Source organism: Felis catus, chromosome B1 (genome assembly GCF_018350175.1).
Source record: "Felis catus isolate Fca126 chromosome B1, F.catus_Fca126_mat1.0, whole genome shotgun sequence".
Lineage (NCBI taxonomy): Eukaryota > Metazoa > Chordata > Mammalia > Carnivora > Felidae > Felis > Felis catus.
In genome coordinates this window covers 21,682,782-21,700,094 of record NC_058371.1, presented here as the reverse complement: position 1 = coordinate 21,700,094, position 17,313 = coordinate 21,682,782, and the positions used below count along the sequence as shown (strand labels likewise).

At 38.9% G+C, this 17,313-nt stretch overlaps 1 long non-coding RNA gene across 1 annotated transcript; it reads right to left on the bottom strand.

The window, feature by feature from the left end:
- Window positions 1-681: 681 nt before the first annotated feature.
- Window positions 682-16,836, bottom strand: LOC109498747. The gene is made up of 2 exons (XR_002155636.3): window positions 16,615-16,836; window positions 682-830 (listed from the first exon to the last, which is right to left on the bottom strand). It is a non-coding gene; the product is annotated as an uncharacterized LOC109498747 (long non-coding RNA).
- Between the last annotated feature and the right edge of the window lie 477 nt (window positions 16,837-17,313).

The following is a 17,313-nucleotide window of genomic DNA, read 5'->3' as shown; positions in this document are numbered from 1 at the left end:
ACTGAGAAATAGCAAAGTATCATTGACAAACTGTCTTCTCTACATTCTGCAGAGGGTGATTAAAGTGCTGTCAATCTGCAAAAGAGAGGCTGCTAAGAATTAAAGCAAAAGTCCTGCAGAATCATGTGACACAGTCATTAAATGAAAATTGGTAAAGAAATCTTCGCAAAACCATTATTAGTACAAACAAAAGACAGAGTCTTAAATACAGAGAACAAACTGGTATTTGCTAGAGGGGAGGTGGGAGCCGATCAGTGAAACAGGTAAAAGGTTGAAGAGTACATTTATCTTGCTGAGCACTGAGAAATGTATGGAATTGTTGACTCATTGTATTGCACACCCGAAACTAACAGAACACTGTAGGCTAATTATACTTCAATTTTTAAAAACATGATCATGCAAATCTAAAAACGCTAAGAACTTTGCTTACCGTTTCTAATATAACATTTCCTTTTTAAGTATACCTGTAAAGATCCTGCTCTGCTCATATTCTTTTACATTGAGGATTTGTCAAAAATCCTTGCGTATGCATCTATCATCATGAGTTGAGTCTTTGGCAACTGTAAGAAAAGTCATTTGAAATATGATTTTATAGGGTAATAGCAATCTATTCTCACGGAGGAGGCTCTGAATGTTCCTCAACATCTTTCAGGCACCCATGAACATCTCAGCATCTCTGACTATGAGAAAAAGTTGATAATATGTATTTATTAAAGGAAATCTCAATTTTCTTTAATTTTTTCTTTTGTCGATGTAAACTGGCTCTGAAGATGGGAGGAAACAATAGCTTCTCATTTCCAAATGTATTGTCAACTCGTGTAGATTTCTACCTATCAAGGCAAGATCAAGAAAGTGAATGTTAGAGGATTAGTTAACTATCAACAACGTCGATTTGGTTCCAGTTTGCAGACCCCAGTTTCCAGATAGGTAGTATCAGAAGAATGTTAACTGTGACGGTGAAAACAAATCCCTATTCTCGACTTTCTTCTTTTATTCTTCTTTTATTTTTTTTATTCTTTGTTGGACTTCCTTTATTCTTACACTTTCTTTACCCCAGGCTGACCCCTGTCTGTCCCTCGGTTTGATTTCTCTATTTCATGTCTCCTATCTCCCCTTTCTACTCTCTCCTTTTCAAGTTTCTTGGTTTTGTTTACGACTCTCCTCTTTAAAGCCACCCTCTGCTTCTCCAGTCCTGCCTTTGTCACCAGTACCCCACACTTCCCCCCCCCATTCTCTCCCTACCTCCTCACCCTGGCATTCAAGGCCTGCCAAGGTTGACCTGTTGGAGAAAGGTGGACTACCTGAAGGCAGAGTCTTACTTCACCTTGTCTTGACTATCAAAACAATCATTCAAGGGTGAGTAGAGGCAGCTAACCTTGGAATTTCAGTAACTTCATGAAACAACCTTCCCGAGACGCAAACCTAATCAGAGCCTCATGTTTATGACAGAAACAAATGCTTTTGTAAGGTGTCAGGAATTTATCACCAATGAGTACCCCCTCCTGGGAATGGGACTCCATTTATCATGTCAGACTGTTTAAATTGGGATTAAAAAAAATCCCTGGGGGCTATGTTTTAAAGAGGAGAGGAAACAAAAACATCTAAGTAATACAGTGTAATTCAAAGAGGAAAAGGGAAGTTGGAATAATTATGGACTGGAAGCAGAACTGAGTTGTAATCAATTACCTTGGAATCTAGCTAGAGGGTGCTATAGCATGCATGCGGCTATTTGTCAAAGCACACTAACTGCATGGAAATCACTTGTCAAACTGATGTTTCATATTTTTTAGGGTACAGGACTCTGCTGGGAATTCAACAGAACATCATAATTAGAATTATTTAAAATCTGACTCTTGCGAGAGTGATATTTTGCCTCTTGGAAAAAAAGGTGTCCATGAATATTCATTACATACATTCTTTGACCTTTAACGTGGGACCATCAATATTCATATTCAGCGGTGTCATCATTTTGAAATCTTTTCTTTCTTTTTTAAACCTTGCTCATTAACTAAGAGTATCAGCGTGTTCCCGTGTATTTGCAAAATTCTTTAGCAGAGACAACTGCTTTAAAAAAATCCCAAGTATCATTGGGATTTACACCATTCTGCCAGAAGCTTCTCTTTGATCAAAACTGGCAGGGGTCCAGCTGACTTGTCAAGAAATGTTTCCCTCTTTCCAAATTATTCGATTTCAAGTGGGGCAAATGCAAATACATAGTTCAGCTCCTTTACATTTCACACAGGTAGCCAGGTACTAACAACTTCATAGCTAACTTTTGCAATGTGTCACTATTCAGCTTTAGTTACTACTTTAATTGTTTACGTCTTTTCAGGTATTTTGAAGTGCCAAGATAAGCCACTTTCATCAGCAAGCCCACTAAAGAGAAGATTATTCTGTTCTATTCTCATTTCATCTCATCCGTACTAATGCTCCAATTTCTACTTTCAGAAACTGGACAAAAATGACAGAATTGCCTTTTATATTCAGTATCTGAACAACTATACCCCATAATTAAGCTGTATGGTAAATATCATGCGTACGTATCTACATATTCATGCTCATGCACAGTGTACATGACTACTTCAACTTTAAGAAAAACAGTAAAATTGAGATGTGTATCATTTGTAGGGCAGATTTTCCATCTTTTTTTTTTAAGTTTATTTTCATGTATTTTGAGAAAGAGCAAGTTAGGGAAAGGCAGAGAGAGAGGGAGACAGACTCTCTGCGGTCAGCACAGAGCCCGATGCGGGGTTTGAACTCAGAAACCATGAAATCATGACCTGAGCCAAAGTCAAGAGTGGGACGCTTAACCCACTGAGCCATGCAGGCACCCGTCCACCAATTTGTTTAGGACTCTGGAATTCTAAGAAGTGTCACTTAAGCTAGTATGTCACATTTAAGTTGCTGTTTTATCTTAATCTTCTAGACTTTTTTGGGGGGTGGGGGAGAGCAAACACACATACCATGCGAGCAGGGGAGGGGCACAGAGGGAGAGAGAATCCCAAACAGGCTCCACCCTGTCAGTGCAGAGACCCTTGCTGGGCTTGAATTCATGAACCATGAGACCATGAACTGAGCTAAAATCAAGAGCCAGGTGCTTAACCAACTGAACCACCAGGTGCCCCTTGACTTTATTTTAAAAGCTTCAAATAGACACCTGCCATGGAAGGGAAGAGAGGCTAAAACAAAATGTTTTTCTGGCCTTTCCTGATGGAACTCCCACACAAGCAGATGTTGAAACTGTGTATATTGTAAGCACCTACGATTCCCGTCTTTATGGAAGTATCAATGAGCCAGCTGCACCCCTGCCGTCCTGAGCACCCCAGCCATTCCATCCTTTTCCTCATTCATTTCACATTTCAGCACCCGCTATGAGCCAGGCACTGTGCTAGGCAAGGAGAATTCTAAACGAATCCTAAGCAGTCCTCCAAGAACTTTAGAAATTCCCATTTTTAAATGGTGAGGCAGATGCCCAAATAGACACATAGATTACAATGAGATGAGTACCATGACGGAGATACACACAGCATCTGAGTAAGGACAAAAGAAATTCATGCTCAACAGGCTTCCTGGAGGTGGCAACGCCTGACATAAGCCTTAGCCAAAGACTAGATGTTAACCAGGTAAAAAATCAGTCCCAGGGAAACCTCATTCATACATAAGAGTTCTAAGAAGGAACTCACAAAGACTGTGGGAAAAGAGAAATACTAAAAGAATAAAGCTCCATAATAAATTCCAGTTGGTCCATACACTAATTATTTCCAAATTATGGAAGGCAGAGCACAAACCTTAAATATCCGCCTAAGGGCTGGATAATATCCTCCACTACTTTTCTAATGTTGGGCAAGCAAATCTTTGAGACTTCTATTCCTCCTTTATAAAAAATACGAAAATTATTACTTATGGTATTATGATAAGTATTTAATGAGTTAATGTACATAAAATATCAAGCACATTGTAAACATTAATTCCCTACCCTTCTTCCTTCAGCCATGGATATAGCCTAGAATACAGGATACAGCCTAGAATAACCCTGGGCATGAAGAACAATCATGGAGGGAAGAGTACTGGATGTAAGTCAGAAAGCAGTTCGTGTCCAACTCTACCAGTTACTAAACTCTGCAACTTTGGGTCAGTTAAGACACTTTTCTGAGCTATGTTTAAACTATTATAAGTGTGCCTGGGTGGCTCGGTCGGTTGAGGGTCCGACTTCGGCTCAGGTCATGATCTCACGGTCAGTGAGTTCGAGCCCCGGGTCAGGCTCTGTGCTGACGGCTCGGAGCCTGGAGCCTGCTTCGGATTCTGGGTCTCCCTCTCTCTCTGCCCCTCCCCTAATCATGCTCTGTCTCTCTCTGTCAAAAATAAGTAAACATTAAAAAAAATTTTAAACCATATGAAAATTAAGATAATAAGACCTTCTATACCCACCTAGACAGGATTGCTGTGAAAAACCAAATGGAAAAATACATATTACAGTGCTTAAATAAATAAATATGACACAGGTTTGATACAGACTGGTTGACAGTATTTTTATTAGGTGGAATGCGTGTGGGTGAGAGAGAGACAAATGCCACTAGAAAAGTGAATGTATTTGGACCCTTTTGCTCTAGAATCAAGGTCAAAATAAATGTTATTTTAATTTTTTTAATGCTTATTTATTTTTGAGAGAGACAGAGACAGAATGCGAGTGGGTTAGGGGCAGAGAGGGAGGGAGACACAGAATCCAAAGCAGGCTCCGGACTCTGAGCTGTCAGCAGAGAGCCCGACGCAGGGCTCAAACCCATGAACCATGGGAGCGTGACCTGAGCCGAAGTCGGATGCTCAACCGAATGAGCCACCCAGGCGCCCCAAAATAAATGTTATTTTAAAACACAATGATTTTAAAATAACAATGCATTAATGAGAAAAAGCTATTTGTATACTACCTAATACACTGACGTCATTAATATGGAACAACTCTTAAAATCAGTAAACAAAGAGATAAATACCACAATATGAATATCACCAAAATATGAGCCAGAATTTTACTAAAAACAAAATACCTGAATGGCTAAACTGAAAATTTGACCAAATTTTTTAGAAATCCAAATGCAAATTAAAATAAGTAAAATTTATCAAATAAGTAATATAAGTAAGAAAAATGACTATAATCCCAGTATTGGCCAATATGTAACGAGGGGATGACTCTGTCACACGTTTCTGGTGGGGATAAAAAACTGAGTCAATCTTCCCGGAATAATGGAATTTAGTAATATTGCTCATGAGCATTTAAAATGTTTTTATCCAAGTTATTCACTTTTAGATTCACATGCTAAATAAAAATAATAGAGAAGCAATATATTTATGTAGAAGAATTTTTTTCAAAGAATTATTTAGCATCATAAAATCAATAATAAGCTAAAAGTCTAACCATGGAGTATTTCATTAATTACGTTGCATTTATACACTCATATTGTATATAGCACCATTAAAAATATGGTTCTGTTGGTTTATTCAGTATCATGGAAATGTATGGGAAAAACTAGGGAGCAAAACTTAGTTTACATTATCCTAATTTTAATATGCATATATATTTCCTTCTTGAAAAAAAGATAAGAAAATAGTGAAATGTTATCAATTCCATCAGTTATCTATTGCTGAGTCACAAATCACCCCAACACATAGCAGCTGAAAAAACACATATGCATTATCTTTCCATTTCTATGAATCAGGAATCCAAGCACAGCTTAGCTGGGATCTCTGCTTCAATCTGTCACAAGGTGTTAACAACTTCATTATCAACCAAGCCTTGAGGTCCCCTCTGGAGCCTTGGCTGGGGAAGATTCAAGCTCATTTACATGTTTGTTGTTGTCAGGACTCATTTCTCTGAGGGGTGTTGGACTGAGGGTTCCTTGCTGGCTGCTGTCAGAGGCCACCCTCAGTTCCTTGCTATGTGGGCCTCTCCAATGTGGCTGCTCACTTCGTTAAAACCAGCAACAGAGAGTGTCTGCTAAGCAAGACAGAGGTCCCAATCTTTTGTTACTTAAACACAAAAGTTACATCCTTTCAGTGCTACTACATTCTATTAGTTAGAAGCAAGTTACTCAGGGGGAGGGAGTTTACAAAACTAGGACCACCAAGAGCTAGGAATCATTGAAGTTCATGTGGTAGAAGCCATCTACCACATCAGTGGATACCTCATGTTCTTTCTTTATATATATCTCCATTTTTATAAATATTATTACAAACAACTATTTCGCATACAAAAAATTATTTAAAACTAAGTGTAATAAATTGACTAATCTTTTAAGAAAGCAATTAGGAAAGATATAAGGAAAGTCATAAAACTGTGTCCTATGATGTGGTAACAAAAATATTTACATATGGTTAGTATCCATCGTGGTTTAAAAGCACTAAAGAGGAGGCACCTGGGTGGCTCGTCGGGTGGGTGATGGGGCTCTTGATTTCAGTTCAGGTCACAATCTCTCTGTTTGTGAGATCGACCCCTACATTGGGCACTGCGCTGACAGTGTGGAGCCTGCTTGGGATTCTCTCTCTCCTCTCTCTCTGCCCCTCCCCCACTCATGCTTTCTCTCTCCAAAAATTAAAAAGAACACTAAAGAGGAAAGAAAAGGAGGGAGACAGGGAAGGGGGGAGAAAAAAAGCGATTTAATTGTTGAACACTTGGCGAAAAATGTGCTGAAAAAAAGTAAAAATTATGTCATTACATTAAAATATCTCTCTAAGGGGCACCTGAGTGTCTCAGTCAGTTAAGGATCTGACTTCAGCTCAGGTCAGATTTCACAGTTCATGGGTTCAAGCCCCCTGTCCGGCTCTGGGCTGACAGCTTGGAGCCTGGAGCCTGCTTTGGATTCTTTGTCTCCCTCTCTCTCTGTCCCTCCCCCATTCATACTCTGTCTCTGTCTCTCAAAAATGAATAAACATCAAAAATAACATTTTAAATAAAAAACATTTAAAATATGTTTTTAAATGAAAATATACAGCTACGTAGATATGAAAATGTCCAAAAATTTTTAAATGCCAAGTAAAAAACATTAAATACAAATATACTATGTTATAAGAGCTATGCTGCACCATTACAATTAAACTTTACTCATATATCAGAGATATGGTGAAGGGATATTTGTTTTATTTTAGGTTATGCTTGTATTCCCTGTTGAAAAACTAGTGAAACAAATACCTTTTTAAAAAATAAATTAGGGGCGCCTGAATGGCTCAGTCGGTTTAGCATCCGACTTCGGCTCAGGTCATGATTTCGTAGTTTGTAAGTTCGAGGCCTGCATCAAGCTCTCTGCTGTTAGCCCAGATCCTACTTCGGATCCTCTGTCTCCCTCTCTCTCTCTGCCCCACCCCCACTCACACTCATGTTCTCCCTCTCGCAAAAATATACATTTTTTAAAAGTTTAAAAATAAATAAATAAATAAATAAATAAATAAATAAATAAGGCTAGTTATTCTTAACCAAAGTTTGAAGATGCAAATTATTTTCTCACCTCAAATTTTCCTAAAATGAATTTTAAAAACAACCCGTTTTATAGCAATCCTCCCTGCTTCGCACAACTGTTAGAAAAGGAATAAAATTATATAAATCTGAGACGCTTTTCACTTAGACTGCACTGTGTCCTTATGTTGGACAAAATCTCTTTGGGGGCGAAAACAGAGCCGTCTGTGAAAAGAAAAGACCTGTGTTTCAGGCCAGACAGTTTATCTGATTAAGGAAAGAGAAGAAGGTTTACAGTCAAAGATTAATTCTCCAGCACCACACAGTGAGCTCTCCAAACAAGATTTGTGTCACTCCAAACTTCATTCATGACAGCCGCAAAGTTTCTCAGCTCCTGGTGGTATAAGTGATTCTTGGTTGCAACTGTTTGGCCCAGTCTCTTGGAAAGTGCTCTAAACAAAGAACAAGCCACGCATCCCTGCGTCCAGGGCCAGACGGAACGACAGGAACTGTGCCAGATGCTCTGCTCAAAACACACTTGTAATTAGAAGCTGAGACGGTACGTTTCAGAATAAATGGACGCACCGTCCACGGTGACGTGTCTCTTCAAAACTACGAAAAACTGAATTCACGCAAACGAAAAGTTTAATGCTAATGAAATAAGGGCCTAGGAGGTGTCCTTTACATGAGACAATAATCACCCCCAAGAGATGGTGGCAGAATGAAAAATATTTAGTTATATGTTGGCTACCCAGTTGGTCACCCCCACAGGGCATGAACCGGTATCAGAGTCCTTCTAGAACAGGGCTGCACGTTTTTCTCTTGGGCTTAAAGAAACCAATACTGGAAGTCAGACATAGAACGTTGCCATGTGTCTCTTACCTACGAGCATTATCTCCTGCCTACAAACATTAAAGATATTTAAGAAGTTGGAGTTCAAAGACCCTAAAGAAAACGACTCCTATATTAGAACAATGCCAAAGAGCTATTTTATCTTTATCTCAGCAATAACATGCAAAGACTTTTTCTAACGTATAACGTTTCTCCTAACTCGCCTTTGTTCTGCGGGGTTTGTTTTGGAGGGGGATTTTTTTTTCTTTCTTTTTTTTTTTTTTTTTTTTGATGTTACTAAACTGAGATTGAATCGTTATCAAAGCAGCAACTGTGGTTCATCAGCTTAGTCACCAAATGAACCACAGATATTCCCAAGGGGTGAAGAGAAATAGGAAATTAAGCTTCAAACTGGAGTCAGGACATCAATTGTGTTAGAAGATTCAAGTTTTCCTTTATGTGTGTGTGGCAGTGACAGAACATGATTGATGACAAAGCAAGATTTACGACCACATTCTTCAAATTTATAAACAAGAACTTCACCAATATGTAGGCAGGAGAAAAAAAGAGCAACTGAAATAAATTTTATAATGACTTCTAACTAATTACAATTCCTTATTCTATTACCAGGAGATCTAACCCTGACCATTCCCATTCCCCTCCCTTCCCATTTAATTCCGTCATGTCTCAATTTCCCAAAATGATGTGGCATTAGGACGCTGAACTCAACAATGCCTAGATCTGACTTCTGTTTACTGCTCGTACAGTCATAGATCAAATACTTACCTTATGTATGAAACTTAAGCAATGGCCAGACCTTCTGCACAAGAATGTTGAGACAGAAGGCAGGTAAAAATCATTTAGCGGGATGCCTGACATACATGGCAACATTTAATATTGTTCCACGATATTATTATTGACTTTGTTGTTTACCTTGATGCAATAAATAAGTTTCTATTGGTATGATTTTACAGAGAATTTGCCCTTGTATCAGATTGCCTGTGGTTTCCAATACTTTTGCCTCCAGTGTGCCTAACCAAATCACTTACATAGGTTTACCGTTAAGAAGTATTAAGATGTTTTATGCAAGCCTCATGGTAAATTCTGGGGTCTAATGGACACCACAGGGCCTATACTTAATAAGAATACTGTATGTGTTCTCGGAATTTGCTGAGAACTGCTCACCACAACCCCCCAAATGGTAACCATGTGAGTTGATGGATGTGCTGATTAACGTAATTACGGTAATCATCTCAAAATGTACACATATATCAAACTATCATGTTCATATGCCTTAAATATATAGAATTTCTATTTGTTAATTATGCCTCAATAAAGCTGGAAAAAATTATGTGCCTGTCAATTTAGAGTCAGGCACAAAGGAATGAAGGCCAAGAAAAAAGAATAAGTTAAATGAAATCAAGTTTAAAAATATCAGGCGCAGAGAAAAACTAGAAGGGATGACATAATATACTTTTAGAGAATTCTCTCCTTAAAGAAATACTCCTATGGACCACATAGTTGTGCCTTACAAATGGTTCTCAAATGATAGAATCTCATAAATAGTTTCCTGAATAATCAACCACTGTAAAATGTATCTCTTGATTCTTGCTTTTCCAGTTATCAGCACTTACACCTAATCGTTGCTGTTTTCTTCGATAACTAGCTTTCTACTAAACCTCACTTAACCTCAACCCACAGAACTTATTCTAATGAGTGTCTTTGAATGCGATAATGAACTGAGTGAATGTCACACGCTGTCAGAAACATTCAGTTGATCCGTGGTGGATTTCTTCTGTTTTTTACCAACTTCTCACCCTACAGTGATTCTTAATTATGTATTTGAGGAGGGCAGGGCAGTTAGCAAAAATGAAAACTTCAAAAAAAAAACAAAAAACAGAATTGTGTTTTGGAAAGAAGAAACACCACACAAGTTTATGGTTTAAAATGGGATGCATAAAAAAAGCACTGTATTCATTTGTTGAGTCAACAAATACCTGCCAAGCATTCACCATTTGCCTGGCATTGTGCTAAGGGCTGGGGATTCATTTCCAGAAGACCTGGGGAGGGAGGGTAGAGAGGGGCACTGGGGAGACCAAACTCAGGATGTCCAGGTTGACGAGGTGATCCACAAACCAAACTAATTTACAGAATCAGGAGTTTACAACAGGATATAAGCATCTCAGAAAATACATATATCTGTGGGCAGCTTTGTACTTTTACAGAGCACTGACAGTTCTAATCAAGCTTATCTAGATTTCAAAAGATAAGAACTCTAAGTGACGTGTGGATTACTCGGAAAATACCAAGTAATTATAAACCCAGTAATTCTCAATGGACTGTTGTCTACATATTTACAACCCAATGAGCTATAATCTACGGTTTTCATATTTAGCCTTATATTTTAGCTTGCCTTCTGGAAACAACAGAGCCTGAGACAAAAGCTTGCCTGTGGGTAATTTCTTTGAGGATGGAAGGGGGGGAGGGGGTGGGGGGGGCGTAGATTGGGGAAGAAGGAAGTCAGGGAAAAAGTAAATCCAATCCAACCCAAGGGTGTGGTGCTGTACTGAGTACTACTGCAGCCCAGGAGGTCTCCATTCCACTGGAAATAAGGTTGCTTGTAAAATTAAAAGCACTCAGATGATATTGAATGTCAGATAAGCAACAATTTTTTTTTTGTTTAGTAGCGGTGTGTCTCATGCAATATTTGCGATATATGTCTTCTCTTAAAAACAGTATCTGTTGTTTCTTTGACATGCAAATTTAACTGGAATCCCGTGTTTTATCTGGAGTTCCCGGAACTGGGAACTCTCTGAGGAACTGTGTATGCCGTGCCTCCGATTATCTGCCCAAAGATGTGAGACAAAAGAGAATTTGCTGCCTATACCTTCCATCCCCATTGGTCAAAGTTTGCGGGGCTGGAATGAGGCAGCAAACAGAAAGCAGAAAGCAAAAGAGAAGCAGAGCAGCTAAAACAAGGTGACCTCAGGTGACCACTGCATAGTGCCGGTTGCCGCAGCAACAGCAAAAATGTGGGCCACTGTCTTGTCAGTCGGCGCATAAAATATGTCTAACATACCCTACATCGGAGCTGCAATATGAAATTTTCACACTTGGGGAGGGAAATGAGGCCTAAAAATTGATGTAGCTGATCTCCATTCCAATGCCAGATGGGAAGAGCCTATTCTCTTTTTTTTTCACTGACACCGGCATGTAGGAGATGGAACCATGAAACAATGACGCAAGCATGGCATTTCATCATGCTTCTAACCTCAGAAAAACGTGAGCCAGGCTGTTCAACAAGGACACATCAAGAAAAGCCACAAAACCGCTAACAGCTTTTCTGAGCAACTAACAAGATCACCGTGAGCCACTGTAGGGGAGCTGGTGTGAACGTTCCCTGGGAAGCACCGTGAAAAGCAAATGAGATGGCATCTGGATCAGAGTGGAGGTGAACGAGAGCAACCTGGATACACAGCCTCTCCCGGGATAGACCATGCCATTCAAGTAAAGAGCTTCTAAGCACTTGGCAAGAATTCCAAAGGGAAGATTCTCTCTAAACAAATCCTGCAAAGCAAATCCCTTGTGAGTGAGCAGAGGGACCTCGTGTGGGAAGAGTTGAAAGGTCTGCATTGGTGAATCTTCTCCAAACCAGCTGAGACTTTCTCAGCACCAATGTAAAGTTCCAGTGCACTGTTTCTTGATGCATGAGAATAGGGTTTGAGAACCTCATCCTTTGACCTTTGCCAAGAGCCTGTGATTTTCCTTACTTCCACTTGATTTTCTTTTTTTCTTTACCTTTTTTTTAAACATGAAATTTATTGTCAAATTGGTTTCCATACAACACCCAGTGCTCATCCCAACAGGTGCCCTCCTCAATGCGCATCACCCACTTTCCCCTCCCTCCCACCCCCCATCAATCCCCAGTTTATTCTCAGTTTTTAAGAGCCTCTTATGGTTTGGCTCTCTCCCTCTCTTTTTTTTTTTTTCCTTCCCCTCCCCCATGGTCTTCCATTAAGTTTCTCAGGATCCACATAACAGTCACTCCTCATCAGGGAAATACAAATCAAAACCACACTGAGATACCACCTCACGTCAGTCAGAGTGGCTAAAATGAAAAAATCAGGAGACTATAGATACTGGAGAGGATGTGGAGAAATGGGAACCCTCTTGCACTGCTGGTGGGAATGCAAACTGCTGCAGCCAGTCTGCAAAACAGTGTGGAGGTTCCCCCCAAAATTAAAAATAGATCTACCCTATGACCCAGCAATAGCACTGCTAGGAATTTACCCAAGGGATACAGGAGTGCTGATGCCTAGGGGCGCTTGTACCCCAATGTTCATAGCAGCACTCTCAACAATAGCCAAATTATGGAAAGAGCCTAAATGTCCATCAACTGATGAATGGATAAAGAGATTGTGGTTTATATACACAATAGAATACTACGTGGCAATGAGAAAGAATGAAATATGGCCTTTTGTAGCAACGTGGAAGGAACTTGAGGGTGTTATGCTAAGTGAAATAAGTCACACAGAGAAAGACAGATACCTTATGTTTCCACTTGATTTTAAACTATCCCTATTTCTTAGAAGAAAATGGCCCCAAATGTCCTATCTCAAGGATTTATCGTTCTGTGAACCATTTTTATCTATTGACCTTTAAAATAATTCAGTTTAAATCTCAGTTGAGTTATTTGCAGAAGTTTTAAGCAGTGGCATTTGCTTATTATAAATACGTATGATCACCTAAACTGGGGGGTGGAGGGGAGAAATTGGGAGGGGAAGGAAAAGCATATTCAGTATTCTTAGAGAGTAGATTCTCTTGCAATATTTGGCCCTACATAATCTCTTTTTTAATAATATATCACAATAATGAACGATGTTGTAAATGACAATAGGAGGATGAATTCCAGTATGTTCTTCAACCCCCGCTGGTTGCACTGGTAATCAAAACACGTTAGTAGAAAACATTATACCTACAGAAGTGACATTCTCCCGGCAGTACTGTTTTATATAACATCACCCCGGTTGCTCTCATTCTTTAATTTCCAAGATTATGTTCACCTCTGAGTTCATCTGTTCCTCTTTTCCACCATTAAGAGGGTATTTAGTCCATCTGGCGTCTGATGGGTGTGCTATTCACCTGAATGTGTGTGTTTACCCAGATAGTTGCCTGCAAAGTACCAAGAAGGGTCTCCTTTTTCGAACTTTGTTATCAAAGTCAATAGGCCCTGAGTTTACTCTCTGTATAGTTTACCATCTACATTGTCAAAGAAATTCCGTGTAGAGCTAAGCCCATTAGTGTGTCACTTAAGTGAGGAAGTTAGAAAGCTGCAGACAGTAGTGAGGATCCAGATAAGAGAGGAAAGTTTTTCAGCATAAGGAAGAAATTACACATTTAATGAACACTGTGTGCTACCCTCCTTTCTTCCAGATTGCTTAAAACTAGAAAACCAAAAATCACCACTATGCTCCAACTGTTTGATCATCTCGGAGAAATCACATTGAGTAGGCATTGAAATAAAGTAAGGGTTGTTTCCAATTTGAGGGTTTTTTCTAATTATTCTAAATTTTAGGTGTTCCTTGGACCAGAGGTCATGGATATAGGCATGCCAAATGTCTGAATTTTTCTATTTTTGTTTATTTAGAGCCCCAAAGGGAGAATGAAAATAAAGCAGTCCCTTTCACAATTTTTAATTATTAAAAAGTAAAGCTTATACTTCTATGTCTGCTGCTATATACATTGCCTCCTACCTATAATTCCTAAACACTCTTTTACTTTTATAGGTGAGAAAACAGAGACTTTCCTGCATCTATGAGCTACTGGTGAAACTGGGACTGGTATTTGAATCCTGCACCTGAAGTTGACCCCAAACCCCCTGATTTCCTTTTACCTGCAGTTAAAATTTCTTGCTTCCTTCCTTCCTTCGTTTCTTCCTTCGTTCCTTCCTTCCTTCCTCTTCTCCCTTCCTTTTCTTTCTTTTCTTTTCTTTCTTTCTTTCTTTCTTTCTTTCTTTCTTTCTTTCTTTCTTTCTTTCTTTCTTTCTTTCTTTCATCTAAGTAATCTCTACACTCAGTGTAGGGCTCAAACTCATGAGCCCAAGCCCAAGAGTTGTATGCTTTCCTGACTGAGCCAGCCAGGTAGCCCTAGCTGAGGTTTTTTTTTTGGTTCTGTCATAACCATCTCATGTCCAACTCCTGCCCTACAACCAGTGGGAGGAAGACTGAAATTCAACAGAAGTCTCCTCTATCTGTTCAAGGTCTAATGGGCTATTCAAGCTTTATAAGAATTTTTATCACTTAACCAGCCTTTCACAGTAGATATGCCTTGATCTCTTCTGAATAACTCTGTGGTTTTCATGAATCAAACCCTAGGTTTGACTGAGTTCAATGAATATTATGCTCCTATATCTATTCCCAAAGGTCAGTGATTTTTACATTGATCTTTACCTGTTTTTGGCAATATATATTGCATTCACCTTTTGAAGCCACATGTTCATCTATACAAAAGTAGGGTTATTTGGGGGGTTTTTTTGTTTGTTTTTTATTCTAACAATTTTTCTTTCAAGTTCTCATTTTTTCCACACAGTGGAAAACCAAGACTTAACCAGTTCTGGCTAAAGTCAGTTGTCTCTAGGGGAACAGAGTTAGTTCAGGATTTCTCCTACCTAATCCTTCCCCTTAGTATGGGATATATCTTTATGGTCACTAGTTAAGGACTCAACACCAACTTAGGGGAGATTTTTGGCCATCAGTCAGCTGGTATCTTGCTGATAGTTTTCACTCTTCCCACCTGACCTCCATGGAGACGCCCCCCCATTCCCCATGTGGTATCAGTCTTTCAGCCCTTCTACCTCAAGCCATAGTCCTCTGTTACCATAATCTTAAATAATAAGCCCCTTTCAATTCCTCAACTCTCTCTATCATCTAATGCCCACATCTTTTGCAAAAGCATGGGAAAAGTCACCATGTTACTCTGGGACTACAGGAAACTTGCTGCCTAGTCAGCCCCACCTATCCAAACGAGTCTGTCTATCATTTCTACTGTATTGTCACTGCACTGCAACAGGGTAGGAAATAACTGGGACCTTATCAACTTCATGGTTTCTGCTTGGGAAACAAGACCCAGGTCTCCTTTACCCTAGAACTCCCCAGCCTAGCTGGGTTATATCACTCCCCCCACCCACCAAGGGTTCAGCTCTTTTCCTTCTATGACTTCTTTGCCTCATCCTGCTTAGCTCAGGGTTTGACATCCAGACTATTACAATATTCTTTTAGTCTTATCATTATTGTCAGGACCTTGCCCTTAGAAGCTCAAATTCTGTTTCTTCCTACATTTCTTCTGTGGCTTCCCTTCCTTGTAGTAGGTAAAATAATAGATACAGTCTAAGAAGGAAAAAAAGTCATCAGAGTAAACAATGGTATTGCAGTGGTAATGCAACAGATTGGCTGTTTCTTTGCTTTTCTCTTATTTCTTTCCTTTTTTTTTTTCTTTTGGCTATTTCTTGTTAATCTTATCCCACCTGCCAAGGAACCAAAAGAAGTTGACAAAGATTTTATAAGATCAGCTTCTTATTATTTCAAGTTCTAACTGAGACACAATTCTTAATTTTTTTCCAGATAAGGAGACCCACATCTTGATCTTAATAATGTAATCCAGTTATGATTGTTATGGTTGTCAATGTGTGTGTGTTTTACTGCTACTCTGAGTTAGTGACACCAATTTAACCAATGGGAAATGGCTGTTAGCAAAGTAGGAAAAAAAAAAGTATAGCAATAGAAAGAAAAATTGATAACTTTGAAAAAGAGAGGCAAAGCAGGAGTTTAATAAGTGTTAAGCTTTGGGATTTCATTTAAAACAGGATGACGAAGATGTAAATAAGTTTTGTATATGTCAGACTAATAGAGACAAAAAATAGGTACACCAGTTTTACAAACTAAGAATATATCTTTCATCTCTGTAATAGAAAAGAATAATAATGTTGCTATTATATATTATGATTAAGTTCAAATAATGTTATCAACCATGATGCACAGTTTTTAAAAGCTTAAATTTTGGGGGCACCTGGGTGACTCAGTTGACTAAGTGACTGTTGATTTCGGCTCAGGTCGTAATCTCACAGTTCGTGAGAACAGGCCCCACGTCAGGCTTTGTGCTCTGACTGCGCGAAGCCCGCTTGGAGTTCTCGCTCTCCCTCTCCCTCTGCCCCTTCCCTGCTCTCTCTCTCTCTCTCTCTCTCTCTCTCTCTCTCTCTCTCAAAATAAATAAACTTAAAAAATTAAAAAAATAAAACCTTGAGTTTTTAAAATCTAATTTTAAAGATAAAAGCAAGGTATATTTACCTTGGAATATAAAATGCTCAGAATTCTTTGATATATGCATGTTCAGGATACTGTCTCGGAGAAGTCCATTAAATCGCTGGTGAGCAGTTTTGATGTTCATAGTGATGACAGAAGTGACACCTGCAATCTTTATATATGAGTGGTCAGTCCAATCACTGTGATTTTGTCATTTTCATCTCAGCAGAGGTTGGAAGCCATTGTTCAAAATGAGTTCACACATTTCTGGTTGCCGGACAAGTAAAAATTATAAATAAGCATCTGCTCAAGAGATACTCCGCTCACCAATGTAACACTATAAGAGAAATAACATGTAGTCCCTGTTTCTAGGTGCCTACCATTTTGCGGGGAATAGGATTTCCACATAGGACACAATTAAGAAAAGATGCTGTATATCCTGGATTTATTTTAAAATATACTGAATTTAATTTTTGTCAATTGCTGAAATGAAATTACAAGTATCTCTGCCATTCCTGTTGCTGCTGCCATAGGTGAGCTGACACTTCTTTCTAAGTAACTCTAGTCGACATGTATTCAGTCAAATTACCTCTAATACTCAAACTGTGCCCCTAAATATTTTTCCATAGTTGGTTATTTTATTTGTGATTTTGTTGTTTTGTTGGTTTATATTTCAAAATCATAATTCATATTCCTTCCGCACCATTAAAATTTAGTAATAGCCTAATTTTTATACTTTTTAAA